The sequence below is a fragment of the Amblyomma mixtum genome, chromosome 1 (genome assembly GCF_055824585.1).
Source record: "Amblyomma mixtum isolate Tamu chromosome 1, ASM5582458v1, whole genome shotgun sequence".
In the NCBI taxonomy this organism is placed as follows: domain Eukaryota; kingdom Metazoa; phylum Arthropoda; class Arachnida; order Ixodida; family Ixodidae; genus Amblyomma; species Amblyomma mixtum.
The window spans coordinates 168,164,330-168,170,329 of record NC_143012.1 but is presented as its reverse complement, the minus strand read 5'-3'; positions in this window follow the sequence as shown (position 1 = coordinate 168,170,329).

Sequence of the window (6,000 nt, the reverse complement as noted above, 5' to 3'; positions counted from 1 at the left end):
AAAAGAAACTCCGGGACTCTTACCGGACCGAGACTTACAAAAAGGAACAGAGCAGTACACCATCGCGCGATGTGCAGTTCAACGAGCACTGGTTCACAGTATGTGAGGCATCACAATCACGTCTTATGTGCTGCAAGCTTCTGTCCCCCGCTGTACAACGCATTCGCTTCAGAAGCCAACAAATAGCCGCTGAAGGGAAAAGGGTCAATGTACACCAAGCTCGTGACGCACAAACCGGCCACTTTCGGAGTGCAAAAAAACTCGAAATTTGCAACAAAAAGCGTGCGCTGAAGCCTCGCGTCCCGCTGTTGCTAGAATGGCCGGAAGGCTAGCGGGGAGCTGACGGAGGGTAGGCCCATCGCGCGCTCTCGCGGCGAGTGGGGCCGCGAGGCGCTGAGAATATTCTCCCTTGCCCTTCAGGCGAATGCGCAGGCCGCAAGAGAGAGCGCGCTGCGCTGCATGCAGCCCGGCCGTGGATGAGAATATCATCTTTTCTGTACGTTGAATTATTCAACGTGGCAGATGTTGCTTGCCAGATTTGCTCTTCCCCGACCATGTCTTGGAGCACAGCAGGGAGATCATTGTGCTGTAGTTTTTTCGCACCAGTAGATGCCATGTTGCTGCCAATGCTCAGGCTGTTCAATTGATATGATTGAAAGAGCTGATGCCTGGCCGCTAGTGTCCTGCAAATATTTCTGAAATTCATGCAGCGAGAAGCCAGCCTTTTGAAGTACTGGTGCTTGGCTTCAAAACGCATGCACCAGTACTGTACGAGTGGCCTAAGCTGGCTGATCATTCTTGTGTAGTGCACCATGAAACGCATCTTGGTCGTTATGCCCGAGTTGGGATATGTGGCCACAAAATGCTGCATGAACTCTTCGATCTTTTGCTGAAGATAAGGCAGCCATGAGACTGGCACCTCTTCAGCCAACACCATATCGCTGATTTCTCGAAATTCCAGATAAATTCCCAGTGCTGGTTACGCTCAGGTATCTTAGATGAACAAATGAAGAGCAAAAGCCTTAGAAGGCACCATTTCTGGGCTGCTGTACCTTTCAAGCTTCCTTTCGGAGACAAAAAAGACTGCGTTACAGGTTCTGGTCGGTTCTTCCTGTCATTGTACCCGTAAGAAAATGTACTAACCTTGTCTAGGTCATCCATAGACAGCACAGAATCATTTATAAGACCACTGACAACACTGCGAAGAACATGAGATGCAGTCCCCTCAAAGATGTCATGCATTAGATCAGGTGGCAGCTGATTGCACACTGAGCAGTACTTCAAGGACAAGAGTGATGAAGGCCCACTAACACCATACATACTCTTCAGGTCTTCATTCACGGCACTGGATGCAAGATGTTATGCGTGAATGTCATCTGTACGCAAATTGCATGCTGACTCGTTGGTTATGCATTGTATGTCTCCAGAATGTGCCATGCAGAAACGGCAGATCCTCCCCCTTGAAAACGAACCACTAAATCCCCCTATACTATGCATCTAGAGGTTGTCTACACAAAAAGCAAGCACCACAACTTTTGCTTGAATGACACCACTTTCTGTTTGCAGTGTGAGGCCTTCACTTTCTAGCCGCTTCAGATCATTTATCAAAGGTGAGAAAACCTTGTTGTGGCCATGCCTGTTCACATCTGTGAACCGAGCTACAAGCACAAGGTGAATGGCTTTGAGTTGTGAGCGATATGCAGCAGGAATGTTCACAATAGTAAAGTAGACAACAAAAAGCTTATGTAGGCCTCTCTTGGACCCTAAAGGATTACAAATTTCAACTTCATCAGCATACATAGACAAAAAAAATAGTATCCGCTTCTAAAGTGGTTAGCACGTCCTTCAAGTTGTTTTTATAGATTGTTCCATCTCTGAAATCGTTCAGGATTTCAGTGCCTTCCTGGCAATGTGATGCAGATGGCTGCGAAGGTGAAGGGTAGAAAACTATGTTGGCAATATCCGGCACTTCAAGGACATTCTTCAGCACTCTTGTTATTGGCACATACTGAAACGTTGGCACACTTTGTGGGGTGAACTTGTGCTGTTGTGGTGCTGTGTATGGCATATTCTGCTTGGCAAACAGTTCTCGGGTGTAACTGGATCGACAGCACGAAAACATCTCGTCGACAAAGTCACGGCTGAGGAGCTTATTAATCTCTTCATTCAAACTGAAACTTGGTGGCAAGTAGTTTTGAACTGCAATAGAGAAACCGTGCAGCGTTTCTTTCAATAGGTACCTGAAGTCGGCGAAAACATTCTCTGCTGCCAAGTACGGGATTTTGTGCTCTTCCGTGAGTTTAAAGAAATATAAGCACAGTTTCTTCGGCATTCGAGCAAGGAACTGCGCGAAAGCAGCATCTCCGCTTGCACGACGGTGGCTTTCGAGCGTCGCGTCGACATAGACTTCATCAGCAGTGACGTTACTGGCGTCTGCTGAAGGCGGAGACTGTTGAGAAGGCTCTGCACCGACCTGGTCTTCACTGCCCATATCCGTGCGGCTACTGCCGGCATTGCCAGAGTCTTGCGGCAGCGCGTCGATGCCAACAACGCTCCGGTGACATCGGTAGACATGCTTTTTCAGGGAATCAACAATGACATACGTTTTTGGGCACCCCTCAATACCGCACGTTACGCGGAAGTTCGACTCCCAGCTATGCGCGTCACGAATATGCGCTAAAAGAAGCATGCACTTTGTGTCGAAAAACTCACATTTCTGACAGCGATACAGCAGCACCTGCGGCGGAGCCGCCATTTTGAACGCGTCTAGAAAGATCACGACCGGCTTTATAAAGAGAAACAATTTCGCTCTTTCGCTTGTATCTGGCCTTGGCCAAATGGCCATGGGCGCGTGTGAAAGCTTTTCTTTTTTTATAACCTTCTTTCCCTTTTCCTTATGCCTAATGGCAAACAGCACGAATAATAAAAGAAAAAGCTTTTCTCCCTCTATCTATCTATCTATCTATCTCCGGCATCCGTCGCGCTGGTAACTTTAGCGCTGGTATCCATCATACTGTAAAACATACGAAACTGCCTACGGCTCTTTCAAACTTTATATATGAAGTTTCAATAACCATAACCGTTTTAATTTTAATAACTGTTTATTCAATAGGTTTATGGTTTATGGGGTTTAACGTCCCAAAGCGACTAAGGCTATGAGAGAGTTTATTCAATAATTTGAACAGAAGTCTAGTAATTTAAATTGCATCATAACATTTTTTCATCATAACAATTTCCCATTTTGCGCGGCGTGACTGCGGCTCTGCTTATTCAACTTTGATGCCACGCTGGTTTCGCGCGCGTTTTTCCCCGCTGTCTCCGCTGCACCGTTACCGCTGCCGTTACCTGGCAGCGCTGGCTCGGCCATGGCTATCCAATGCCTCGTTAGCCGCGGACCTTCGAAGTTTTTGATTTCTGTGTGCGGCACCAAAAGAAGTGACCTGCAAGTGGCTTTCAAGGCGCACTCGTCGTTGCAGTCCGTGGGTGACAATGCGATCATTCAGGTACGGTTCATTGTCTTTGTTTCACAACTGAAAGTTCTAAATGCGCGCGAAAGTGTATTCTGCATTCGCACGTATTTTGAAAACTCATTTTTGCAGCGTTAAGTTTTCGTAATTGGAGCTATAGCATTGCCGCCACAGAATCCCGCGCGTTAACAAAGCGCACATTTAATTGCTAGGTATATTGCTTCGGTATACCGCAACCAGTACGCGTCACTGTTTCGAAGGAACTGTCGCGAAATTGCTAATTGTGCAAGGTATCTTTTCTTATAAATCCAAGTGCTCTCTATTTGCTTTTTCCTGTGCATATTCACCGGCCGCTTCAATTCTGAAGCGTTGGTGCTACAAGACATGCATACGCGGAAGCTACGTTTGTGTATAAAGAGCCTGAATTTTTGAAAGCGCAGCTCTGAGCAGTTCTCGTTGTCATAAGTAAGTGCAAACAGATTTGTTCTGGAAGTGCTTTAACCACAGTTCCTTGCGCATGAATTCTTGTGCATTAATTTTGTGACAGCTGCTGATTTGTTTTATCATCGCGCGGCCTTTATGTCACACCCGAGGGAGTAGTGGTATGGCCAGGGCATTAGTTTTATGCTTTCCACTTTCAGGTGTACAGCAAGGCGTTCGACACGCATATCGACGTCGATGAGAATACGGTATTGGAAGACGGCTGCCAAATCAGGGTCGTTGATGTTTGCTTGGTTGCTGAAGGCACCCCTTCAGACGAAGCCGCAGGAAGCTCGTAAGTGTCGCAAGTGCGTTCTCCTTCCGCAAGCGTTCTCAAAGATTGTGCTACTACCACTGATATTATCAGCAGAAAAGTTTTGTTGAGATAAGCGCCTCTTTATTTGCCTGCATATACTGTACAACCTGATGAGGCAAATAACAAGTCGTTTAGGAGCCGCTTTCTTTTTGTGATTTTTCCTGTTTCGATTACTTCGTCAGAATTTGCCTACTTATATTAAAGGGCAGAGCAACTAAATGTGCTCGACAAGTTCACACTGGGACAGAACTTGCCAGGTAGCAGGGCGACAGAAATGTAGCGTGCCATGGGTATCACCTGAAGTGGGGCATATGTACCATTTCAGATAAACCTATGTAAGCAGCCTAAGAAAGTCATATTTGTCACCTGCACTCTTTCTTTCTGCAAAAGAGCTACTACAAATAAATGTCTATCCTGAGGTGAATGCAATTGTGACAAGCAAAATGATAAGCTCAGTCACAGCTCCACACGCGCGTGACCTATCACTGCGTGGTTTGGCACGAATAATGCAGCTCAGCTGCTACCTTGTGTGCTGTGTGTATGTGGGTTAGTTATTGCTGTCACTTTTAATCTTATATTAATTATTTATGCTTGCGAACTGCATAATATGGTTCATTTGGTTATTGTGAGGACTGATATGTTGCTGTTGTATTCATGGAGCGTGTGGCTTTGGAATTCAGTGCAGACTTCTCCAACACTTCCTTCCAGCCAATGATCAGTTTAACAACATATTGTCACTTGTTCGGCTGAAAGCGGCTGAATGTGGCTTAACTGCAAGGCACAAGCTGCAGAGAGAGTTTTCTTCTCAGCCACTCATGGGGTACGGTTAATTAAGGTGCACCAACGGGGCAACTTCGTATTGTAAAGCGTGAAAGTATGAAAGAAAAGGGCCATCATTTAGTCGTTTACACTTTTTCTCTGCTTTCCTCTGGTGTCCTGCAGTCGAAATGCATAAAATTAAACATCTGATCGGGGCAGTACAGATTTTGTTTTATCACAATCTATATTAACATGACAAAAATGCATGGGCCCCATTAGGCTCTGTGCATTTTCCCCCTTCTATTGTCTGGACAGCAAGTTCCTATGTTAACAAGGCGGAAATACATTGGAAAATTTGGTTCCCATAAAAACTGTTCGTAGTTTAAGTTGTCCATATTAATGGTGGTCGTATTAACAAGGCACGAGTGTATATGGCTGCGTGAGCGTAGCACAGCTGTGTAGCATCAGTCACTCATGTCTTACTTTTCATTGTTGTCACTACGGGTGGCCACTGCTATGAGGTTGTCATGAAGGTTAAGAATGCCTCTACCATGGCAGAGGCATCATTGTGGAAGCATTTGAGAGGGCACAATAGTAAAAGTTATTTTAGTATGTTTCAAAAGTGCTGTGGAAAAAAGCTGGTATATTTGGAAGTTGTACGCACACAAGTTGAGTGGCTTGTTAATGTGGCTGCTTTGTTTTACGTTCAAAAATTTAGAAGCACTTTTTTGTTGCAGTCATCTGCTGTTTCCTATATATTGTGCTTTGAAGCCTTTTGTATACAGGGTGTTTCACCTGAGACTTTACACAATTTTTAAAAATAGGCTTTTTGTGTTAGAAGCGCGCTTTTTTTTCGGCATACCATTGTCAGCGGTGTAGTACATCAGAATACAGCTAGGATATGCTAACTACCTGGCTGGCTCACCCATATTGAATAGTTAACTTGTTAATTATTACTGTTAGGCTCCTTATTTATTG